The following is a 27,280-nucleotide window of genomic DNA, read 5'->3' as shown; positions in this document are numbered from 1 at the left end:
TTAACTAAAACCAATGCCATTGCACGGTAGTTGGTGACGTGGTGTAGTAATACACGTAAACTTTGTTAAAACCATGCTTAATTCACGTAACTGATATATGGGGACATCAGCTACTTTCCGAAAAGTAATTAATGTGAACTCAGCCTCTTCAAATCATTGCAGAGGAAGGGAGATTCCTTAGTAACTTGTAACCTGGTATCTCAAAACTGTTGGGACTCAATCAAATTCAGTAAGCATATTTGCAAATTCAACTCCACCCGTTGAGTGCAAGTGCAAGACTAGAGTGCAATAAACTCCAGCAGGCTAATTACCCTAGACACAATAGTGTTATCTGCAGTCTGCAGTGCGGACACTTGGTGAGTTCGCCGAAGAGATGGCTGATAGTGCGAGGGCTACACGCTGGCCACCTCATCATTCATTATGCTACTTAGCATGCTGCTGTAGTGTGGGGCCTTCGTCAGTGGTCACGCCTACATACAGTCACACAGTGGTAATGAGTGTCGGCCATATGTGCGGCCGTCTAGGGGTGGAGGTAGGGTGGTGAATCGTTGCAAATGTTTACGTTGTATTCTAAGTAAATTTCTTGGTTAGTTGGGGTGTCAGAGTAGTTGAAGTATGGCTAGAAGGTAGAGTGGTGTAAAATTGGACAGTGAATCAGTTGTAGCCTGCAACAACACGATGTATGGAGAGTACATGCTAATAGGAATAAGGGGTGGTTTGGGTAAAATAGTGGTTGAGCTGGTTGTGTTGTGAATAGGGAGGTGAAATTCTGCAAAACTATTTAGTTGCAGCCTGAAAAAAAACGTGGGATCACATGACCCTAGGTCTAGGGGGATTTGGGAGAGTCAATACCTCAAATCTACGAGGGTAAAAATGGAATTTTCTTTAAGCTTGTTGACGGGTAAAAACTTAAAACGGGAGAAAAAACCTGGTATAAGTCATGACAGGACTATTTGTGTGGACATTTGACGTTGGCTTCGGTGACAAGGTAGCTGAATTGATTTTTTCGTCATTGAAGATTTGACATGCAACTTTTCCAACTAGTAGATGCAAGTTTCATAGCGATATGTCTGGGGGAAAGATGCACTATATTTGGCTAAAGTACAAGTTGTATTTTTAGCTATAAAATGCTTAAGTTGTAGCAGAACGATGTACCAGTACAGGAAGTATATTCTGTTACAATGTTCATTAGGTTGTGTGAGCAGTCACACGTCCACATCGCCCGGAGACTCAACACGTATCACGTCTGTATATAACAACCTCACGTAGCCAACCACCAGCCAGATGTCCAGACGTCATACAACGTAATATTAAATAGTTATGGCAAAACGGTCATAAATCCCGTAGGCGGTACCGACAATGGTTCGGGCCAATAAGGAAGTTCCCGGTTAACTAGGAGTTTGCAGTTTTTGTCGCGTCTTTCACCGCGAGCCCTCACGTCAGCACTGAGCGAAGGTTTGCTGAAGCTGGTCACTGCTGAGTTAGTGACGTGCCGCATGGTTGCAACTTTATGGCGATCTTGTGTCTATACCGTTCCATACGGTTAATGGCTTCATTCTATGTGGAATGCACATCAAAACTTCTTTTGGTGTACCGTTACATACAATGTTGAAGAACGTGGTTCGTACTTGGTGACTTTAACGAGTGGAAAAAAGGAGGTCGTTTTAGAGTAGGTGAAAATATGCTATGTACCTTTACTGATAACTTAATGGAATGGAATATAATGTTTTAGGTTACTGAAAATGCAGTAACTATCCAATAATGTTTTTAATACATTGATAATAAAATACTCTACGGTCACATAGAAAACTCCATCTGCGGACATAGTTTTTCGTATGGGGTTTTCTGTGTGTATCTTTAACTTTGTACATAAACAATCGTGTTTTAGCATAATGTTAAGTGGAATGACAATGTTGTTTTAATTTCTGTTTACCAATGGCATTTTGTATGTTTTTTTTCTAAGGAAACAGTCAACCCCTGGTCTTGTGTTACATGTGACTGTAACCTATACAAAAGAAACTGCAATGACTATGTTCCATACATACAAACATAATCCGCTGTAAAACATAATACGACATACACTGTAGTTTACAAGCTGTATGTGTCAGAACAAATCAAGTTTACCAGATGGAAGATATTCCCCAACGAATCACTCGGGCATACTGACATTTATGGTGGTCATCAACCCTGAGATATCCTCTATTGAAAGCGACACTATAGTGTATGGGTGTGTAATATGTTAGACCTGGTGTAAGTATGCGATACAGTGATACGGTGTGGCGTGTGTGTGGGACCATTGCTGTTGGTCAAATGGCCAAAGATGCATAGGTCAGTAAATCCAACACTCATGTTTCACATGCATTCGTCATTCGCCCACGCTGTTTGACCTTGTGACTTGTTGAATATATGCAAGACAGGTGAAAGCTGAAATGCAACTAACAACTTAGCTGTTCAAGATCTACAGCCAATTGTGATTATAGTCGCTCTGCTATTGCCCAGTAAAGGTATACAGATCGAACATTTACTGGGTACTGACCACAAAAGTAAATTCAACTGATACGTTATACCGGTTGAAAGGCAATTCAAATGAAACTCAATTAATGAAAAAGACCTTTTAAAGGTTCAAGCCACGGTTATCGTCAGCACGAGCCAAAATATATTCAATGCAATTAGTATAGAGTGATATTGTTCCTTTATTTATTCTCATTGTGCTGTTGACTTATCTGTAATAATGGCTTTAGAACTAGTCTGGAACAATTATTGTATGCGTGCTTTTTATGCAAACGTCAAACATTTTCATGTTGTTACATGCAGTTAGTTCTTTATGACAAATCCATAGTTAACTTTACATCAGATAATAACTACTATTCATTGTAACACTAAATTACTTACGTAACCATCCCGTCACAGCTCAACACATACGTGGGCGAACATCAAACAATGTTTGTTGTGCTGGGATTACGTAAGTAATTTATTCTAACATTATGTCCAACAGTTCAGGGGCTACACACATGAATTGTAACTATCCATTGCTTTCCTTTTACAAAACTTATATTTACTAAGGACATATATAAAATAAAAATTCTTCTCACCCCAACGGTGAAATTTCCGATATTGATATTGAATAACCAATGTCAGCCTCAAACGAATGCACATTTTTTCACAATAAAACTCATTTTTTATTAACTGTTTGAATCGCAGTAATTTTTCAATCACTTGTGCCGAACATTCAAACAATCATGTTGTAATGGTAACAATACATCGTCAAACATCCATATTCACTAGATGTTAATCCATTGTTTTCCGCAGCCTAAGTGGCAGTTATCACCTCTGAGAATCAGTCGATGGATCGGTCCCAGGTGAGTTGACCGCACGACGGTGTATCGCGTGCCACTGCGGCGCTGCGGTCAGTCGCTACCGTGAGATCTATATCTGCATTTCCGTATGGCAAGTACGGCACTGTACCATGTAGCCCTGTTGTACCCCTTGACCCGACCACCCGGCTACCATTGTCCGACCTAATTATTTAATGGCCGGCGTTATTGGATATTGTCCGCCGCTTGCACGATTCGCCGATCACAGCATCGTACTTTATCAAGTCATTACAAGTGCGTGATGCATTTTTTAGTTACCACATTTCAGGGTGAATTGTGATAAATTAGACTGGTTTATTAAGTCTATCAAGTGTGAGAACTCTATTAAGGACATGTTCGAGGCTAATGGGCGCCATCGGAGGTTATTTTAGTTGTAAAAATGCTAAACTATGGAATGTTAAAGTTGATTACCTGCGTAAATTTTACTGAGGCAATCATTGTGCTTGTCTATATATTTTGATTGCGCTACAAAATACTTTGTTTGAAAATGAAACGATCATTTATGAAAGTATTATTCTGTTTAGTAGCTCTTTAAATCTTTATTAGGGTAAGTTTAGTTTAGAACAACCTTTGATTAGGGCGCTTTTAAACGTAGTTACCTTGAAAGAAATATCTTCAGCACTTTGATCACTTGGAGATAAAATCATTACATTTTTAACCGTCTCAAATATTACTGAGTGTTCATTGTTAACCATGGTACACAGATAAATAGTTTTTCACTGCAATTTAGAAAATGCCCGGTGATTAAATGAAGTATTTTTTAGTCTTTGCAGTCTTTGCACTAAGACGAATCTGCGATTTAAACGTTCAAGTTCTTGCACGCGCATTGTACTAAAAATTGAAGAGAATAGACGATCCTTTAGATATATTTATTGACCAAAAGAAATTAATTCACATCTTCCGCCTACTATTTAAATTATTAGTCCAACGTTTACAATCGCACATCGACCACACAAGACCACAAGGTACATCTCGGCTCATGTTCCGTTAGGGTGGACACATATTTGGAATTAGGTATAATTCAAGACCGTGAGAACAGGTTTGTCCGTTACTATGAGGACGGTTTAGGTAAGACAGGCTGCCTACGCATCTGTTGTTTGCATAATATTGAATAATGCGGTGACTGGGTGACTTCGGCATTGCGGTAGTGCGGGTGACCCGGATACGAAATGCATGTATTCATCCGCATGTCAAATCCGCTACATGTAGCTGCGGATGAAACATAGTCGTTTGAATCAAATGAATATTCTTCATTCTTATTCGCGGTGGTCTCGCCTCATTGGTTGATGGATTAGTTTGTTCAATGGTCATTGCAACTGTGACGGTGGAGTTAATATCATTAAGTTATGAGAGGTTGTGCTGATAACCTCGTGGTTAATGTCAGTCTTCGGTGCGAGAGGGGTGGGTTCGATCCCGACTCCTCCACAAAACATATGGGTTTGGACCACTTGCCATTGACACTCACACGACGTAGAAGTCTACAAGTAGCTTACTATCTCAATGCGCTTAGGACAAGCGTTTGTGTACCTTTGATACTTCATTTGCATATTCCACAGGGGAGCGTTTCTGAAATTCAAGTTAATTCTTGTTCACAAGTTATGGTTTCCAAGGAGAATTAGTGTAGTTTTTGCATTTAATAAATGCTACTTTAGGGCGATATATTGCATCTATAGCAACATCCAAACTGTAACGATAAAATGCTGTTGATTGTCAGCTATGCTATCTGTGCGAAGAGATTGGATATAGTTTTTAGTATATTTAGTTTGCGATATAAGTTCGTAATCCTTTAAATATTTAGTTTAAGACTTTTCATTTATAGCTAGGAGTTTGAGGTTCATAATAAATGTTACGGGTACACCGCCTTCTCCGCCGTGGCGAAACCCCGAAACATTACAGTTGGAACGCCCCAGCGTTTTATGAGTGTGCGTTGTGTTTTTGCTGCCTATCATAAAAACGCATCAAGTTAATTTTTATGTTAATTGATGTTGATGTTATACACCCTTAATTGACGTTTTTCGCTTAGTTTAGTATGAAATAACCACAAAAAACAGAGGTTTACTCTGACCTTTTGTAAACAGAACTTGTTTGTAATCACCCAAAGAAGCATTGGAGCGGCCACAAATGTTTTTAGCATCTGGGGTGGGATGCGCTGCTGCAATGAGGTTAACAATCGTGAGAAGCCGCCTTGAGATTGTATCGACGCCGTTCCATATAACAGTAATTGTGCCTAGACATGAACAGTGAACAGGAACACTGGATCTGTGCTCTACCGGCCATCAACTCTCGTAGACATGAAGCAATAAAATAGTAGGATTATGAATTGATGACAAACTGAAGGGTAAAGAGAGGGTGGCTCTACAGAAAAAGAACTACTGACGATCACTCAAAATTACTATCTTTCAAATTTCAGCCATAACCCCAGAGCAAGACCAATAACTAAGATCACGTCAAATAGTTCTTGGTGTTACCGAACCCCAAAATTTCTCTCATCAACCGACCGGGAGGGATAGTCATGGTCAATGTGGACCTTCAACTAGATGTTCTGGGTAAAATATTTGCTTAATGTCTCTTTTCAGGGCAATGTTGGAAGGAAACGTGTATTCCGATAGCATCTGTTCCTACTCAATTTGAGGCTTTGTTCTGGACAGAATCCGATCTTGTGTGAGACTGAATTACTGTTAACCAAAGTAAATCATTGGATGGATACCTTCTCCTCTTTCTCCAAACTAGACCATTCTAGAACAATTACATAGTGATAAAACATGTATCACGCTTTTCCTATGTTTTTGTCGTTCAGAGATACCTAACCTTTACTACTGTTGCCATTCTTCTCCGGTTTTATTTGCTCACAGCTCCTGGCTGGTTTATGGCTTTTGTATTAAGATAGTTTTACGGTATTCAATATGCTTCTTTTGCGTTCCCTCCATCCGCCGCATCATATGGTTTACTACATGACAGTCATTAAACTTAGGAAAGTGTCAGTGTAAAACATTTATTGTTACTTCGTGATGAAGCTAAGATACGCTTCTATTTTTATAGTGTGGCGAGTAAATGGCAAACCATAATCTGAAAAAGTCGTATAATGATTTTACAGTAGTGGTTCTGCCGAGATTGGGGTCTACGTAAAACTTAAATAAGAAACTTTATGTCTTTAAGCTGTATCGTGACCACCAAGGTATTTGACACCCCACGACCCACCGGAAAGAGTAGAATGTCGGACAGTTACAGTACTTTTACACCGTCCAAGAAATGCACACCGACCACGCTGCTCTGGTCGTGTCACTGGAACAGTTACCGTCTGACTTTATTGCCCTTCTCGCCGTGATCTACCGAAGTCAGGCAAACCTGAGGATCGTGTGGGTGTATGCGCCCGCTGAAAACGGTACCGGCCATTTCCATATTCCCGCGATTATTTGACCACTCACGATAGAGACGTTTAAGGAAGTGTTTTGCAATTAGTGGTTCGTTAGTGGGCCAGTGGTGTGTGGTGCTAATCGTGGAGGTTATGGTAGCGGGGGGCGTGCCCCATTACGGTCTGTAGGGTCAGGATTTGCCCCCGGACTTGGCGATCTCCACGCAATCGGGTTAACCCGGGGTCGTTACCATCTGTGACTCCGGTGAACTGGAAACATATGCTGCAGTTCGTGATTTGTGAGGAGCAGTTACTTTACAAATATTATCTGATTGACTCCTTTCTAATATCTGGTAGATCGATTTGGATTAGCAATCAATTATCAATCAATTAAGTCATTATGCTTTATTTGTATAACTATTGACTACTTGACTAATGTCACTATTTATTGACATGATATGTTATTGCATTTTATGTATAATGTTTAATGATCAAATAAATCTATCTATCTATCTATCTATTATTACTGAGAAGGATTTTCTTTTGAGATTCATAAGGAGTGACCAGACGTACAACAAATTGTAGTTACATCAAAGCTCAATTTATCTAGAAATATCTTTACTTATGAGTTCCTGTATTTCAAGACGTACTGGATACACATTTCATTATCCCTTGCATTATCCAAGACAAAATGCAAAAAAATTTAGAACGGTGGTAAAAAAAGTTTAATTACTTTTCGGTACGTGGAATTTGATCAGGCTTTAGGTAACAAAATTACATCCGTCTACCAAAGGGGAGTTTCGTCCTTCTTTCATTTGCTGACCCAAGAAGCCAAACGGTCTTCGCGTTTGGAGAGCGGGCAACGAAGAATCGAACGACCTGGATCGTCGCGCCAATGCAATGTAAATCTGAAATAGTGATTTTGTGAGGAACGCGTGAGGTCGGGGGTCACACTGTCCTCAGTCTCCAGGCTTGAGACTTCCCACGCAATTAGCCAGATCCCGTTACTGCCAACCCGTGTCCACCTCCGTCCGCTGATCGCAAACAGGATACGCTGGACTGGACATGTAGACATTCTGCTGTACGAATGAAACACACTCACTACACTGGTGACATTGACGAGGTGAAGACGAAAATCTTTTGGAATATGGTACGACGATGGATAAAGTATGTGTGTTCACTGGTAACAATACAAAATGGTATGTAGTACATAAGTAGAAATGTGTTGGTTTCGTTGTAGTTTCAATGAATTAATAGCCTAAAGAAGAACGAAAGATTGCAAATAGAACATGATTATTTTAATGAACATGCATATTAGCAAGTCAACATTAGGGGGATAGACAACCCAAAAATCTGACGCAGCGATATTTTCCTATTTAATTTCCCTAGGCTTATATTTTGACAGGTGAAAGTAAGGAAAATATGAAAAAGAAAGTGCTTTCGGTATCACTCTATTATACACAAAGCCTTCGTCACTCGATCGTGTAAGCTGCAATGACTAACTGAATTCCTCATCTGTTGTGATAGATTTACGCGTAAAGTTACAACGCGAGTGAGTGCCAAACTTTCAATGTTTGGTATAACATTATTATTTTACATACAACTGCCATTCACACAACAATGTTAAAAAAATCGGAAATTTAGTTTCCTCTGTTATAATTGAAAATTATTATTTCCGTTAAAATATGTGACACATATGGTCTATGTATGATTACTCATTAGAACCCAGCTAACAGTTTATTACTCTGTGGGTCCATTCCCATCGCTGAAGCTCTACAAATACTCAGCTACACAGTGTTATTCGCCGTACCATCACGCACGGCGCCGTAAGTCGCTGTTCAAACACGCGCAACACAAAAGACAGTAAATGCAAATTCCCCGACAAAGGCCATTATTGTTCGGCGAGATTCTCAGTATCATAAATGCCGCAAATAAGACTCAATGTGCAGCGCCATTACACGCGTGGATTTACGACGTCATTCAGAATTCAATTACAAGCGTCATGAGCATTGATGACGTCAGGTATTTTAACTACCGAGAAACCGAAGTGAATCGGTGATACGGTGTGTAGTGTGTGATGGTTCGAAGGTAAAATTGTTTTGCGTATGCTTATCGTTCAACTTTATTTTAGATAGTACCATTGACTATAGTTGTATTAAAAGATAGTACTTATGAGTCACATTTGAAGATTGAATTTTTCAAAGAGCATCCACCTTAAACAGTTTTCTGTAATTTTAATAAAGAGCCCTACATAAAATCATACTTCTACAAACAATATGTTTTCATATCTCAAGTAATACATGTGGGGCGTTTAACGTTATCCACGGTAAAGTGAAATTTACAATCAAGGTCTCTATAAACATTTATAAATGTTTAATTGAACTAGATCTTTCGTTTAACCACAGTTTTCTTTATATTGATAGCTGAGAAGGATAATAATAATTTAAGATGTTTTATCTGGCAGCAACATAGAAAACTTCTAAGACACAATGTTTTCTAAATATTATTATCTACCTGTTATATTTCACCAGTAGGAGAACACATAATAACGGTAGCCAAGTTTTCGATTGCCTCCGAGATGAAGAGTTGATAGCAGATGAGATGAGTAGATAGTGCAGTAACGGTACGCGTGGTGAGTGATGGAGACTTTAACGACTACTAGAACTGATTCCGTCTGAAGCACGCACAAACTGCCTACAATCCCTACATACTGGTGTATTGTCGATGGATCAGTCTATGTGTACAGTAGAAACTTGCATGAGCATTCAACTATTGCTATCAACGCGTACCTGTATGTATTTGCAAAGTTCGCAATCGATCCAACATTTTAAAATACCTTGATAATGTTTTTCCTATTTTTCGACTGAAATGCTCATCTAGTTTCGGGTTTTAAGATATAAGTTTAAGATTTTCTTCATACTCATGGCTCGCAAACTAAGTGAAATTTACATGTGGTATGTGGGGGGGGGGAGGGCGTCCTAAACAACTGATAGCATGCTATTACTTGACCAGGTGTGTCTTTTAGAACCGTTCTGTGTATGCAAATATGGTATTAACCAATAACGCACCACACATTTTTGTCTAGCCCCCTCATTGTGCTGTGCATGACGACGGTCCAGCCAGTATTTAACTCGTCGTGGTAGTTTGAGCGTTCGCTGGCCGATTTACGGTTTCCGCGATACTTCTGGTCGGATTCTTCGCCGACTTTTTGCCGCTCGCCTCGTACGTGTGGAACGGCTCGGCCTCTGTCCCCTTTTACACGTTTTGCTTTTTTAAATACGTACGTTTAATGCTCTCGTGAAAGCGTCATAACTTTTACGCGTTTTTCGTTGCATCCTTGTTATGGAAAAATAATACCCTACTTGTCGACACTTTCTTCAATTATTCCCGCTTCTAATAATTGGGGTGACTTGTTTTTACACTTCATATCATATTATTACACTTCAAAAACATATCTGGAACTCGCGTAAGTTGTTTATTGTGTTGAGAAATATTTTTGGTACTTACGTATTATACGGAGGCCACTTATTTTACAGCGCGCTGCGGTGGTTAGGTTAGGTTGGTCTATTATAAATATGTTTGTAGGACTTTCCTACTTTCGTTATGAATCGAACCAGACAAGTCATAAAAGCTTCATGATGACCAAACCTATAAACCGCCGCAGCGCGTTGTGTAAGGGTGGCCTCCGTATAATACGAGAGTACCATATTTTTTGACAATTTTCCTACCAATGCCAGGATAGATTCTGATGCCTACAATAACAGGGTGCGTATTTTTAATAAGGGTGTTAGATGTTTTATGTGATAGCTTTGTTACTGACACAGTTACAGTTTAAAAATAAATTGAAATAATAATAAGTGGTACTTGGATGTTTCAAGTGAGTATTTGTTTGACGAATGACCTCGTTTGAACTTTTGACTTCCGAAACGTGTCGTAGTGGCGATTTTATGCACAGAAGCGTTCCGCAATGTACTCAGTCAAGATCTGTTGTGCACCGCAGGTCATGGATGTCAATATTGACTTGGCGCGGACCACAGAGTAAACATTATGAAGAGCGGCGGTCTTGCAGACCAGAAAGTAAATAGATTGTGGAGTCACTGATCTCCCTGGCCGAAAAGTAAATACTCCTGTCGCAGCAAATCTGCAGACTAAGTGAATTCCAATTGTATATTTATAAATTTACTAAAATTTTTCCTTAAATTTGTCACAGTTGTCCCATATTTAAATCAAATTAGTTTTAATGAGTACAGTACTAACGTTTGCTGCTACAAGAAATATAATAAACTGCGTTTTAGTGAAACTTTGATAATTTTGTATGAAACATTTACCAAATGTTATAAAAATAATTCATCCATACACAAGCAAACTACAATTTACTTACTCTCCATAAAAATAACCGGCATCTAAAATTTACAGTTTATACATTTCTCCGTATCCATAAAGCCCACAACAACGCTTTAGCAAAATAAATGATTTGTTTTTGAGCTCTACAAAATGGTTTGGTAGGAAATTGCAAAATTATATGTTTAGTAGGTGAAATGAAAGAAGACAAATAATCTTCACTCCATAAACCTTATTACCATAGTCAGTTAATGCTGGTTCGCGAAATAAAGTTATTTCAATACATTTATGTTTACACCTTTTTAACTAAATTTAATCAAAATCGGATGCTTTTTGCTTGAGTTATCGTGCTAAAGGACACAAACACACACATATATAAATGAATATAAACGAATGGTATTTTTAGGGACCCTCGGGAGATCGGTTCCGGGTGCAGGTCTTACCACGATAGTTCATTATATCTTATTCCCTATATAGGATAATCGCACGTTGTGGACTCACTGATCTCGCAGTCCAGTATAAATATGAGTTGCGTCTCATATCTGCTCATCATGCAGAATGTCACGTGACTTCTGCAAGCGTGACTCCCGTGTTAACCCACTTTAGCCCTTGTCACCCTCCTTATCTAGCCCCATTGTAGTGAGAATCGCACGCGCCAGTCCTACATACCTCTATATACTTCGTGCCGTCTGCTCTCCTAATAGAACAATGCAGGGTGACGAGTGATTTCTCTGATCTGAGTGATACGTGCTTTTTGTGAGGAAATGTGTGAAACCGAAACAAAGCGATTTAAATGCGTACAGAATTGAAAGTTGGGTTGGTTTAGGCTGAATTTGCATCAGTAGCTAAACGGTTATGGCGAATTGTTTTGGATTGTACTATTGTATGACCACGATTTTAAACTTCGTAATCATCACTTACTCTTGAGCGTTTACATAATATTATTACCCAAATTGATTGCATTATTTTCCTTGGATATGAACTGACTGAAATCCTAGTAACTATGTACCTTCTCATACACTTCGGCTTTCGCGGCCGATTTCATGAGAATTCAAGATAATTTGCGGCGATGAATTGGTTTTGCACTTACTGTGAAGAGGCATTCTAAGTCTTAGTCCAAGCCTAAACGCTGAGGGAGCATCCTCGTAGCAAAAAGGTGAAACGTCTTAGCTAGTTACGAGTGGTGCGCAATTAACACAGAAAACTACCATGACTTTTCAAAGGTTCCTTTACTCAAATTTAGGGTCCCAAGAATCTAAATCCAATTCTGATGCTCTACTTGCGGCCAACTATACATGCACCTCACAGTAGACGTATGATTTAGGGTCGAGCATAGCGGTAGAAGCCTCCTCGTGATGTTCCCACGTATCACTATTGTCTGCTTCTGCCACTCATTAGTTCGATGCTCACTGGTTTCCGCATCGCGTCACATGTCCCTCGCTTCCTTCTGCTAGGATCTGGATCACCAGATCAACGTTGTCGTTTCAAATACCACCTCTCTAGGAGAATATCTCCCAACTCTCAATCAGCTTGCGTTTGCTGTAAGTGTCTTGTTACAACATCAAGTATTATTTTCTTTGATATCAGATATACTCCTTGATCTGTTGAACTGATCCTTTTGGTTCGAAGCTAAAATGAAAATTTAACTTTTGAACACTAAATTGACGGATTTTTTAGCCTTCAGATTAATACATTATACTTAAAATGGTTTACAAAACCTGTAATCCTTGAAACACTCCTTGTTCTTGGATAAAACCATGAACAAACCTACATGGAGTAAAATCAATCATATCATTCCATAGTCGACCACTGACGACTCTCTAATGAAGCGATTTTCACTCTTTTAATAGTTTAAACACCTTCACCCTTTTTAGTTTAAACAATTAATTAAATGTATCATTTTTGGAGCTTGTGGTGTAATTGTTGGAGCAAGCTGCGACCATTTTATTCAGATATGCGTTCATTTTTATCGCTGAAAACGATTCAAGCATAAGCCATCTGATAATAGTGCTCTGTCAAAACTTTCAAAAACAGAATACTGCATTTGAACATGTTCAAGTATCAGAACATACCGTAGAATTCAAATGTGTTTCCTTGCAACAACAAAGTATTGCACGATCTATTAAACTAATACCACACCAAAGATTGCTGGTGTCAGTATCATATCTGGCTGAGGCAGCGCAACCTCATAACCACGATCCTGTCTGACCTTAGACCTTGCACAGAGGTGGTCCAACCTCGCCGACTTCCTTAGTTCGCCAAGTTATGTCTTAATATCATTACACACAATAAGTTACACAATAAGTTTACACAAAGAAACTGGTAGGAGTTGACGTTTCGATCGTGTTTCATTGCTTTATGACGTACATTATTCCGTTTAGTTCTTAATCTGCCTAACCTTCTGTTCGCATATAGCTTTATTAGGAGTGTAAAAGACACAAAATGAAGATTGATAGTGACGATGCTGTGCGCTGAGTGCTTTTTTAAATATTTGGTAAGTTTCAATAAATTAAGTTTGAAAATATATATATGAATGTAAATATTCAATGTGTACTCTTCTTTTGACGATTTGTCGATACCATACTTGACAAAACATACGTGACAACATTCCTTTGAATATTACCCTACTACCCTATAGCTAACATTCTGTTGGCTTTGTCTTACTTTTGGTAATCGCATCGGGTTAAAAATATTCTCTCTTTTTAAATTATGGAAGTCTTAGTAATTCCCATGATTTTCCATAAAGTTCTTACAAATCCACTGGTTTTAGGGCGGATACGAGCGCAGAACAAGCAATCAGGAACACTAAGTAGTGGATTCCTTAGCCTCCGCATTATTCAGAAGCGTAAAAATGGTACCTTTGTATTGCAGACAAAATAAAACCAAAATATAAGGCTCAAACAAAGTTCTCAGGATCGAACTTACAACCTCGTGATTAGTCAGAACACCATGCTGCGTCGAGGTCCTGTTACAAAGAAAGTTTTAATCGCTACGGCGGGATCATTGTTAGAATTTCGGCAATGAACCCTGTATTATTTCCACGGTCATGTGTCAGGTTGGCGGGACGATTCCCGCCGAAATGAGCCGAGTGACCGGAGCCAGGGGTCACGTGATACCTGCTGACACACTTTGGGTTTAAATACCTCGACTGACTCACCTGCTGGAGGCTGGAGGCGTCGTATAACTAGTTCCTTATTTTAATGGAGTTGTGGTTCCAGCCGCACGGTCAGGGTCTGCGGCTTGGCTGAGCCTCTACTGAATGTTTGTAGAAATGTGATTTCGTTGTGTAGTATTTTGAAATAAATATAGAGGCCCAAGAGGTTTTCTTGTTGAAATGATCGTCCATCACTCGCAAGAAACATGGAGTGGAAACGTCGACAGTTTTGAGTGTGATTTGATGTGACTCTAGGCATCGTAAATGTAAAAGAGGCAAGACTGGCACTTGACGCTGTTGAACATTAGGGAATTTATTTACTTATACAACTCTATTATATGAGTGTGTAGTTTATGGCGGAAGAAACTGAAGAATAATTGAAAAATGTTTGAGATTACAGTTTTATTTCTGACTAAGATTCGCCGATTCTTTAGTCGCGATCAATCGGAATTTAAGAAATCTCAGAGGAATGCTGATTCTTGATTCCATCTAGGAGGTTTTGAACTATACATTTTTTGAAACCTTGAACCGTTGACTTCCGGATTACAAGTTGAACTTTTAAACCTTGTTTAGTCACGCAGAATTTATATTTTTTCAATACCAATCATTAGGCAAACAATAAATTATCTTAATCGTACAAAAGGTCAACAATGGACAGTTACAAAACCAGAGTATGAATAAAGCCCTTGAATAAACGTAAAAACCGCTAGTGACATCGAAACACTCGAAATGAAAAATAATGGTTACCCAGATTTGCTTATTTAGATTGTTGCAGTAATTTGCTATATGCAGAGCAAAGAAAATTCTTAGTCCAGCTTGAGAGAATATATTTAAATCTGAGGCTTAAGAAAGGATATGTTCAGTCGACAGCCATTACCCTATGACCTACGTCATCAGAGACAAAGTGACACGGGTTCAAGGCAGTTCAACTTTGAAGAATTGACAGAGTGGGCTGCAGCAGACACTGCTTGTAGGACAAGGTCAAGACACCGTACGTTGTCAGCTGTTGGCTGTTGCGTGGACGAGTTACAGTTGACCGATCCAACCAGATCGATTACTTTCCCATTTCCTTGCAGGAAACGGTGTATCTTTATTGCGAATTACGATCATAATCTCGGATATTGAGATGTTTGTGGGAACATTCCAAGCTCGTGATATTCGCTGATAGGTGAACACGTTTGCGGGAAGTGCGAGCAGCGAGCAGGCTCTGTTAGTTATTGTTATGGGTAGGTTTATTGCACTATATGGTGTGAACATGTCGACCTCAATGCTTAGTTCCCAGTGTGTATTAGATAGTGGAGGGATTAGGGAATGTTAGAGGGAATTAATCGATTAGAAATTGTATAGATCAAATTCAAATCCTCGGATGCTAGGGTCTGTGTAGTCCGGAACCTTTATACACATTACTCCAGAGCCTTCGTCAAGTGTCATGAGTGAACTCTGCCTCAAGAACACCAACTCGCCAATGGCATAATGGTGTTACTCTCTGAAAATCTGCTGGATCCGTATATTCAGTTTTGGGCTTTTATCAATGCTAGGCAACTTCTGCCTCCTATGCAGTAGTAAAATCAAAGATTTTTTTTATTTGTGTGTTATAGTAAAGTATTTATTTTGTGCTATTGGTTAATAAATGTATTTGTTAAACAATATGGAACGGCAAGAAACCTTTCTTTAACCGTATTTAAATGCAAGTCAATGAAATGCATGTATTCGCCGATAGCCCAAAACAGGAAATTTGATAAACCCGCAACATTGTCATTCCCAGGACTCGGCTGACTAGATGGATGTTTCTGAGTGAATTATGACTGTTTCACCGTTACAGCTGAGCTCCTGGAGACAGATCACACTGGAATGTGGTTCTCATTAAGTTATGAACTGAGAAATGGAAATAACTGTTTTTTGTTTTGTTTTATACCTGATATAAAACAATACCGTTTCTTTGTCAGTTGTGTGCGAAACTTTGAGTTCCTTTGAGATAGAGTTTCTAAAATTTTTCCTTATGTGTCCACAACAATTTTTACAATATTAAAATTTGTGTACTACTGGTACAAAATACTGACCCAATGTCTTTCTTTAGCCAAATAGTCAACGTTCTTGTGTAACGTTAATTAAGAATAGTGTCTGGTGTGCAAAATTAATTTATTTAATTTGACTAAGTTAATATGTCTAGTAACGAAACTAAGGAGAAACATGGCAGTTGATGGCAAGTTGTGCAAATGAAATTCCAACACAACGACCCCGCACTGTCGAACCGTCAGTTAGCGGGGTAGCGGTCCCCAGTCCCCGGTATACACCAGATATTGCTGGTAATTCAATATGTTTGTGGACCCCCGCTGTGATAAGCGTCGTAACGGTAGCATCATCATACCTCACACCTCACCTTGGTATTCTGTGTCGATAGTAATCCTAGTCTACTGTAATCCTACCAACTGTTGGTAACACGGATCTGCATAGATAATTAATAACTTTGATTATAGCTGCAATTGGACATTTCATTGCCGTGTTAAAGTTGTTGCCAGTTTTGAACTGACAATCGTGACTGAATGAGTTACCGTGTGCTGATATAAATTGATTATTTTGAGTAAAGAAATTTCGTAAGCAAACCAAACTGACAGAATATCTTAGTAAAGAGCACTTATATATCACAAACATATTACTGCAGCAAACTCTTTAAGTAGCTCAACTAACTTCTTACTTAATAAAAAGATTTACTACAACAGGTTCATACAGATGGGGGTTTTAGTCAGTAACAAAGTTAATCGATGCATTTTACTTGATCCACCACTCAGGTCACATAGAATCAGTTTTATATGCGCTAGCATTTTAAGGAATGGATGAATGAATTAAAGAAACTATTTCAACAGTATTCAATGCAAATACACACCGAAGCAATTCAAACTAACTGGCAATGGACCCATAGGCTTATAGTATTATAGTATAAACATTTTCAGACTCGTTGCAATAAACAAGGCTTGCCTTTTACGACGCGATTACAACAAATGTCTAATTGGAATCGCAACTAAATATTTTTACACCTAGACTATAATTCAATTTATACCCCCTCATTACAAGTTTCCCACAATAACACTAGTTCCGTAGTTTTCCCCGCTAATAACCCAGGTTGATCCACTAATGAGTGAGTCGGCGCAGTACAAGGTTGCGTCACTGCGCATGCGCGGTGTATATGACATGCGCGGTCATCGCGTGGACGTAATCATTAACACACTGTTACGGCTGTAGAGAACAATGCACTGTAAACACAGTCGGTTGATGGTGTACTCTTTGCTATTTATCGCCGTCGAATTAACGAACCTGTATTGTTCGCTCCAAGTTGGTTTAATCAGAAGGTTTTTGTTTGGTTTATATGATTATGTAGATTACGTTTATGAATGGCCAGATAGAGGAATGCGTTGAAATGCACCGTTAGGAGAAGAGTTGGTGGTCTTGGCAATTTGTGTTTGGTATTGCAAAAATAACCAAGCTTTAGTCATTTTTATATAATTTTTGTGGAAGATCGATTTTTCTCACACTAAAGGAGTTTTTAGCTGAACAATATTAATATGCAAATGCTTTCTGTTTATTTCTAATGATGTTTTTAGGACATGTAAATCTCAATAAAATATATTATTTTAGACCACTTGGCCTTTTTATTTGTTAGTTTTATTCTTTAATAATTGGTATTTATTCATTCCAACGAACATCTCAATTTGTACATGCTACCAAATCAATAAGTAACAAAACGGGATGGCTTCAATAAATAAAAAGAACAGTTGGGTATAAATATGCTATTGGTAAACTTGACCAAAACAACTTTTCCACTATTGCCCAGAACGTTCAACAGAAATTCTAGAAATTCTTCTTTTAGTACAGATTTCTTTTGAAAAATAATAATAACTACTCACACTAATAACTATGTTGTAAGGTGGAAGAAGCACCGCCAGGAAGTCTTGGAGGTGCTGAAAACTATATCAGCACGTCATGTACTCTGAAACAGAAAAACACCTCTTAAAACTCTGCATTAGCAAGTTTATCACTCATTATACTAATTTAAACTTGAGCATCGTAACATGAATTTTAAATTCCTTCGCTGATATGTCTTTACAAAATAGTCCCGATTAGTAAAAATACTATCGTATCGTTATTACGTCCTTTTATTTACCATCTTGTCACGTTGTATATTTCATTACAACAAATGCCCAACTTGAATAATTAAGACAGATAAAATTTTCAATAATTGAAATTGGAATGTATTATCATAGACAAAAACTTGTCTATGGTATTATTGTGTCGGTGGAGTAATACCATAGATAAAACATACTCCGTCTATGGTAATACTTACTTCTTCTAATAAACTGTAACAGCTGTTAGTGTTTAATAGTAACAATAATTGATGTTTTGAAACCTAATTTATTAAGACTTATAGGAAATGTAGGTTTTGTGAGTTGATTGGCTTAAAGAATGGCGGATTATGACGAAACATATAGTTCCTAGCACTGCCCAAAGTTTCTTTTCGCCTTTTCCTTTACCTAATGATGAGATATTATTAATTTGTAGTGTTGTTTATTTATATTATATTTGTTATGACAAATGAGTGCAGAGTGCGCTGGTTGCTATGTCGCGGTGTCGCGGTTGTCACGTGCAACACGCCGTTATCCGACTGTGACACTGTGACGTCATTCTTGTCCGACTCTCCTAATTTCGTGTGTGTGAGACAGAGAAGTGGAACAACGCTTCCATTTGCACCTCTGAATTCCGATCTTCCTACGTAGACCGGGGGAACAGTAGGAATGGAACGCGGAAAACCTTCAACTTAACAAGTTTTCGGGTGCGACCCAAAACAAATTCAAGTTGATTTTTGACTAGGCCTAGTTGAAATTTTGTTTGGAATTTGTTTTATCAAGAATGAGGTTTTTGTGATAAAATCTTTTTTTAGTGCCACGATGTGACGACTTAGGAATCGCGTTTACGTTTTTAATTATTAATGATAGCTGTGAGATTCCCTTTTAAGTTGTAGTATTACGTTTTGTAGACCATACTCATTGCACACAAGTATATTTGATTTTGAACCATCTTAAAATTGTAAAAACATTTTGAAATATTTTTTACTGGAATATTTTATTTTATCTACGCATTTTGACAACTTTTTTACAGGTTTTGCAACATATAGTTCCTAGACCTTGATATTGTTACCATTTAAAGTCGACCTTTTATTAGATAGCATCATTAAATGATAATGAACTGGTGTAAATACCTGCATTGGAACGCAGGCATTTACACCAATTCTTTAGTATTTGAATGCGACCAGGAGAGTAAAATTCAATATAATGAAGTAAAATGATAACCAAATCACAAATGAAATTTTGATCCAGCAATGACCCCACTTGGAATCGAACCAGAGATATTCAGGCTTTAAGGCAAGCACTATACTGTAACTACATTGCTACCCAGGCAATTAATTGTTGACTGTCATTTGGCTCTGAAAGATGTCAATTCAATTAGATTTAGTATTGAAACACTTCTCAGTTGAAAGCAGAAACTAAACATTCTCTCACGAGATCAAATCGTGTTGTTTCCATCCATAGCAGGCAGGTATTCCGCGCCGAGTCAAAAGAAGGATTGTCAAATGTAGTCACCTGTGTGATACACAGTAACTCTTCTTGTAGCCAGTTCTATATTAGCAATGTGGTTTGTCCTCAAGGTAGGACTATCCCTAGTAAAATGTTCTGGCAGCATGTTAGATCAAGTGGAACCAAAATAATAATGTTTTTTAACTAACAACTACTCAGCTTAGTTAGTTACGTACAAATCACAGCTTAGTAAGGCAATTTGGTGAAAATCTTAGGAATTAGGTATTTTTATGCAATTCAAGTCCAATTGTCTCTGTGTTTCAGTGTTCAAGTTATTCTTTTTCTGATCTTACAAGGCTTCTCTGGCGTTTTCCAAGGTACTCACTAGAATTATGGTTCTTTTTCTGTATTTGGCTATTTCTTTATCTCAAATTCTCCAAGTTTTCTTATTCGTGATCCTCTTGTTTTTTCTGATCTCCCCAAATTCATATCTGTCGTCTTTAAAGGTTTTTAACAAGGTTCTAGGTTCTTTCTCTACGTTATTTACTTCTCTTAATCTCAAGCTCTCTAAGCTTTCTGACCTAATTTCTCAAGACTTCCTTGACCGTTGGGATTTGGATGAATAATACTGTATTTTCAAAGTCCCCTGATCGTTATCTTAGAGTTTCTGATCTCCAATCAAATCATTTGAGGTGTCTTTTTGAGACACATTTTATCGAACTTAAGTGTGTGCGGAAGTTTAACGTGGGATATTTGCACAAAACTGTGGCATATCTTGTCTAGGCTGTGCACAGGCGTCGTGCCTGGGAAGTCTGTACAGTAATGAGTCAGGTATGGTCAGCCAAGTGCGATGGTTAGCCAACCGTAGTGCGGTCACTCACTGCCGCGGTCGCCACAGTTTCCCACTATACCACCGTCTTTCCCTGGAAATAGGAAATCCTACTTCCAAATGTTATACGAGTATGACGGTGGAAATAGCTGAATGAATCCCTCCTGGTCTTCCGAACAAGAATACGATTCTTTAACCGAACCGTATATTAAATTCAGGCCAGCATGAGATATTTTGGAGCCTTATTGACGTTTGCTTGTTTCATTTAGAATAAGCTTGTACATACTTTGGAAATATAGACCATGTTACGTGTGCCTAATGCGATTCATGGAGGCTCGTGATCAGACTCGTCAAAATTAAATTAACGTAAGAATCGCCAATAATGTCCCGAGTAATTCGTCCCCGCAACTCGTTCAGAGCTGCTTGATCTGAATTTATTATGAAAGAAGGTGCGAAAGAGTGTTGATACTTAATACACATTAACGATATTTTCTAGGTTCACTGGAATAACCACAGTGTAACTACTGAGTTGTAGACGATTCCCGATACAGTACACAATAGTCGGTGGTCGTCCCGTTGCCGCGACCGACGACCACGTTGACCACTCACCACCGGTCACTCCATCTACGGAGACCTCCACTCAGCCCAGGTTATGTCTTCCGGCGCTTCGGCATCCACTAACCGGTTAATAAATCCACCATCAGTGGGAACAATTCGGCAAAACAATGGAGGTCGTTGCGCCTTGGCCGCGGATTCTTCTCGTTAGCCAAAGCCAATTACCCACGTAATGGATTCCCCGGCCTAGAGCATCCCGGGAAAAACGATAGGCTAATTTAATTAGCCGGGAATGCTTTCGGTGGCAGGTTCGTTTGTTTTTGCAACTGAAAAGCGGATCAGATGAAAGTCGCGGGGAGAGTGAACCGGTGACCCGAGAACTATGGCGGGTCGTGGACCGTGGTCAAGGTTGTATGCGACGAGTTGTGACACTCCTCTGTATATCTGTCTCGACCTGGTGATGGGTGGCTTTGAGATACAGCTCAGGAAAGCCACAGGGCCCTGAATCTGAGTAAAAGTAGGAGAACGCTCAAGTCAGAATGAGCGAAAACAATTCCATGCATACGAATATTTTTTCATAGTGACCTTATTCTTATCAGAGTATCAGTTGTCCTAGCAATTTCAATTTCATTCAAGCTTAGATAAAAACATACAACATTTTTACACTGAAACGGGTTACCTACTGTACTTAAGGCCATTGTGTTAGGACCAGCAACCAAGCAGTTTGGTATGGTTTTGAATCCTTGGTCAGAGGTCATAAAACAGGTTCGAGGAAAGCAGCAATAAAACAAGTAAACTTTAGACTAAGGCTACCAGTCCTGAAAGCCACTATAAGCCAAAGTGCATATTAAATTAAGACAATTTCCATGACTTAACAGACCCATCGGTTGTTACAATGTATTATTTTACCATCTGAACCAATCTATTCTGTCAATAATCGTTGGGATGGGCATTATTTGTGCTTCAGTGAACGTGTCCAACATAATTTACCTTTTCAATTATTGTAATTCAATATGACTGATAGCAGTAGCTGATCCAGATACTATAGCTTGTCCTTTCACAGACGGCCGACTTGTCCACTTTGGGGGCCGCACGTTGCACGTCCGTGTTACACTGGCCCGTGCCTCCCGTTAGAGGATTTGCATTCAGACCTCGACCGCGACTACTGGGCGTCCGTTATCACAGCTATTAGCCTAGTTATCGCTGCACCTCGCCTCGCAATGCCGGTTTTGCTTTCATCCGCTACGACATTCCTAGAGAAAGATGACATTGGACATTGGTCGAAGAACGTGGTTGATACGCCTACATTTGTCTGAAAAAGTTTCCGGGATATTGTTTTTTCTTGAATTAAATTGGTACTGTTAAATGGGATCAGTGAAACACGTTTTTTCCTCTTTGTAGACTGTTTCGTAATAATATGTGATTTTAGAGGAACATATTGTATTGGACAACGTGTTTGCATTCGAAAGGGGGTAGCGGATTTTTATCCCCCTGGAATTTTACCCCCTGGGCAAACGTGACGTCACAAACCGGGGGTAAAATTCCGGCCGCGAACATTTGAGTTTCGCGACATCAGCTCGATGGATTAAACGCGGAATTAAACATATATTTTCACGGTTGTGAGTTTAATCAGAACACATCAAATTAAAAAACCTAGAATGTACGGCCCGGAATTTTACCCCCCGGAATTTTACCCCCGGAATTTTACCCCCCGGAATTTTACCCCCGGAATTTTACCCCCGGAATTTTACCCCCCGGAATTTTACCCCCCGGAATTTTACCCCCTGGCCAGATATAAATTAGTGTGAATGATTAATTATCGTCATTCAGTTTTAAGTTAATGGTAAACATTTTATTATTAAGAAGCCTATCTTAATTTATATGTAACATTAACTAATCGCACAGGGTTTTAATATTAATTTTGAGATTCGAGTGTCATTGAAGCCAACTGTTGGTTAATATGATCAAAATAAAACAGCGAATTCTGTTTACTCAGTTGAGATTACAAAATAAATAAATAAAGATAAGCTACTAAATAATGAAATGTTTACAATTAATTAAAAACAGAAGTTAAGAAAATCAATCATTCAATTTCTAAAATCAGCCAGGGGGTAAAATTCCGGGGGGTAAAATTCCGGGGGGTAAAATTCCGGGGGTAAAATTCCGGGGGGTAAAATTCCGGCCCGTACATCTTCAGTTGCCTAAACGCTAGTTATATGGACAGGGGGTAAAATTCCGGTTTTTGTCGCTAATCTAATTAATCACGCTCTGACTATTTTCATTAGACTTCCAAATCCGCGGGGGTAAAATTCCGGCCGCGAACAAACTTTTGGCCACTCAGGTTACTACGTCATAGTGACGTCAGCTTTGCCCAGGGGGTAAAATTCCAGGGGGATAAAATTCCGGCGACCCTTCGAAAGTGAATCGAAATAAAAGTATACAAAGAACCGATGTTTAAGACCATGGCATTGGAGGTCGTAAGTTAGACTATCTTAGGAGAATCAACCGTTATTCTAGTATACTTGTCTAACCATTGTCTAATATTATCCCACATTACAGATTCAATATATTAAAATGAGATCAAGTTTAAGAACAAGAATAATTTAACACTGTGACTAATTAAAAACTGTAAGCTATGATTCAACGTAAGTTACCCCTTTGATACACTTCACATATGCACTGAAACATAGTATTTCTACAATTTTATGTACCACACGACAAATTAAGTTCCTGAAACTCGTAACTGTTCCAATTCAAGACGTTACTCGCCGACCAGCTGGATGGTTGCTGCATTGAGAGCAGACACTGACAACAAAGGAGCAGCTCTGAGCGGGAGTAATGCGTTTGTCATGTTCGATCACGTCAGAACAACCATCGTAAGTGAAGATCGTTGTTGTCAATTTGTGCGAGCATCTTCGGCCGTTAGCTTCAGAATTGTTCATGATGCTCAGATACTTGCAGATGGAAAGTACTACTGTGGAGATGGAAAGTTCTCTTTTAATAATAAAATTTATATGTTTATCCATGAACATAGAGCACTTTTGATGAACGATGTCGCTTTCCGTCTAATTTCTAAAGATCAAAAGTTCTCTTTCGATGTTGAATCTAATTTGGAAGTCAATTAAAAAATGTCAGTTTGGAAATACTAATAGAGATAATAATAGAATAAGGGTTGTGAAATGTATATCTCTTTGATCGGAATTTGAGTTTGTTGAGTAATCAATGTAGGGGTTTGGTGTTAAATCTGGCAATATTGAGTAGTTATGTTGTAAAAGACTTTGTAACACATAGATCATGTTGCAAATTTGGGAATACTGTAAAATCTCTTCTTTACCTATACTAAAGTTTTGTCATTTGACCTTGCAGTGACATGATTGCATTTCTTCGTTGTAAACGAAACCTAGAAAACATGTGTTCCAAATCTTCAAGACTATTAAAAAAATATACGAATATATTAAAACGAATAAGTTAAGATTTAGATTCCGCAGAGATGTTCCGTAATTTACTTACAGTCCATGCACGTTTGCACTTCCTCACTGTTCCACTTCCATTCCAGCGTCACGCTCCACTATGCATGTTTATAACGCTAGTGACAGTGGACATGGGGGCGGGTCCCGTATAGTGATAGTGGTCAGATCGATCAAGTGTGTGGGTCGATGGGTCGATGGGTTGGTGGGTCACCGTTACACAGACCCTGGACTGCCTCAACACCGGGGAGTGGGTCTTTACGCAATCATTCTGCGTATCTGACGCGTGCCCGAGGTATAGATGCGTCCGTGACATCCGACCATCCTACTTAGACGGATTTGGTTCCTTTGTGGGTATAATTTAAATCTTTAGACTATCTTTACTTAAAATTGTTCAACGCTATTCGATGTTGGAGATGAGCCTGGACCAATATGTTTCATAATAATGTAAAGATAAGCTTCTTTTAGATGTTGTTATAACAATTTACCAAAACTATTCCCCTATGATTAACTAGGACTTTTGGCCAAACATAATCCTTTGTAATATTGAGAGATCTTACGGCTTCTGTACACACTGGCATTAAAGTCTCTTCAGGTTAAGGTTTAAGTTTGCAAAGGAAATCAGTTTGGGGCTTTACAAAATAACTATCTATAGTTCGGCCGCTTAGAAAGCGACCTCCTCCAGCATTGGTTTATCATTATGCACGCTAATCGTTTTCTAAGCGGCTGAACTATAGTAGTATATTTACATAAAGCGCCTATACCACGTATTAATAACCTAAAGGGCATCTTCAAACACTTGCGTTAAAGTTTCACCAAGAAAATAATAGTTTGCAGAAACTTGTTGAAACAACTTAGGGATTTAAAATTTTGTACAGTCGGAGTTGTCGTATTTAATTTCTGAAGCGTATAATGAGGATATTACTTGAACCAATTAGGCAAGTTAGGTTAAAACTTATTACCAAAAGGTATAAAAAGAAGTTCACGTGGGTGGTTGTGGAAGCTATACAGTGAGTGATTTTCGATTTCTGGGTTTTATCTCAAGTATCGATACAATATTCCTTCTCGAAGAATTCCGTTTTACTTGCGATCTGAAAAAAGTCCACGTTCTCAAATTAACAACTTAGTCAGGAAGACGTGTTTTAATAATTTTCGGCTGTATTCATTTATTTTTCGAGCCAACACAGGGAATCAATATTCAATCAGCAGCAACAGCATATTCTACTCACTTAAACTTATTCAAATGTCCAATGTATATTCATGAGCATAACAACCGTCCGAGACTCGATATGGCCAGATCTAATTGCCAATGTAGATCAGCGAGTCAGTAGGGTAATACAGGGAAGTGGACGAGCAAGTCACCTCTCATCACGCTACCCTCGCTGTATTAGTTTTTGTTCGTCATCGCCAGTTGTAAGTGAGAATTTCCTGCAAATCAACTCGGACCGTTCAATGAGTCGAGTGTCCAGTTCAGTTACGACTCACACGTGTGATTACATGTGGAACAAGTCCGTTCTGTGGGCGTCAAGAGCTGTTTTTGCTGGATAACCTGTGTGCCGCAACTGGGTGAACTGGTAGTACCGTTTTAGAACACGGAACTGTTGTGGATCTTCATTTATTTCCTCGTGGCTTTACAGGTTTTGTCTAAGTTAGTAACAAAGCTACGCAAGACACCTAAATCCATCAAACACTCATCCCTCACATTTGGGTTTAAATAGCCTTAGCTGCGTCCCGATCTCAATTAATTGGATGTATAATAGTAATATTTTATGAGAATTAGTCATTTCTGTTTCTTTATGTAGCTAAATTACTTCTGGACAAGTAAACGATGGCCTTATTTTTATTGAACATGCTAGGATAAACGAAGAAGCAACCTACGATTACCTCATACGGCTCATATGTCTTTTGAACAGTCTTAATTATATGATCATGGGATCCAAATATTTAGTGTTTATACCAAGTGTGTGGAAACTTATTTCCCAGTACTGTCTGCGGGTTTTGTAGTAAATTTTTGAAATTGACAAATTATTTATTTGCTTAACTGAAGGTCGATCATTAAATCATAATATCTACTAAACAACAAGAATTATTGGACAATGTTTAAATATTTTTATACATTATGTGCTTTTGTATATAGCACAAGTAATCTCTTAGCTGTACCTTTTCTCTACGTTCAACATGTTGTTTCCTATATTACTTACTAAAGACCTAAGTATGCTAGACGCGGGTCTGGCAGTGACCGCTAGCCTACATTAATCAGGTCACGTGACATCAGCTGATAACCGTCACACCCCGACTGGCGCTGGCGGTGGCTAGTCAATTGGATGCCAATTGGCCCTACTTTGAAAGAGTGGTGGTATAAGTTTTTGTCACCTCCATTGAAATATCATAGGTTTTCATTTAGCTGTACTGCAATAAACGACTTATCAGTAGACATTTTGGAGCAAAAACTAATGGAAAAAGGTTTGTCACACAACCTCTACGGGGTAAGAAAAACATATGTGAATGACCTGACTCTTAACTGTAAGACCTTAGGTCTACAGGTGTTGATCACTCTTCCTATCCTTTTGTTGGTACAAAAGTACTAGAATATGTCTAACAGATTGTTACAAATATTGTTTCGGTATACAACTAAAACCCG

General features: G+C 38.7%; 1 long non-coding RNA gene across 1 annotated transcript in view; it reads right to left on the bottom strand.

Annotated features, from left to right (window-relative positions):
* LOC128989679 (uncharacterized) overlaps positions 1–27,280 on the bottom strand; it is a 57,066-nt gene that overhangs the window by 1,407 nt on the left and 28,379 nt on the right. Inside the window, exon 2 of the long non-coding RNA XR_008490465.1 lies at positions 18,124–18,206. This is a non-coding gene — a long non-coding RNA (uncharacterized LOC128989679). The remainder of the gene's footprint in view (positions 1–18,123; positions 18,207–27,280) is intronic.

The sequence above is a fragment of the Macrosteles quadrilineatus genome, unplaced genomic scaffold (assembly GCF_028750875.1).
Source record: "Macrosteles quadrilineatus isolate MER2022 unplaced genomic scaffold, UCM_ALF_1.0 Scaffold_3__2_contigs__length_128488019, whole genome shotgun sequence".
In the NCBI taxonomy this organism is placed as follows: Eukaryota; Metazoa; Arthropoda; class Insecta; order Hemiptera; family Cicadellidae; genus Macrosteles; species Macrosteles quadrilineatus.
The sequence above is the reverse complement of the archived record's forward strand: the minus strand, read 5'-3'. Positions and strand labels throughout refer to the sequence as shown.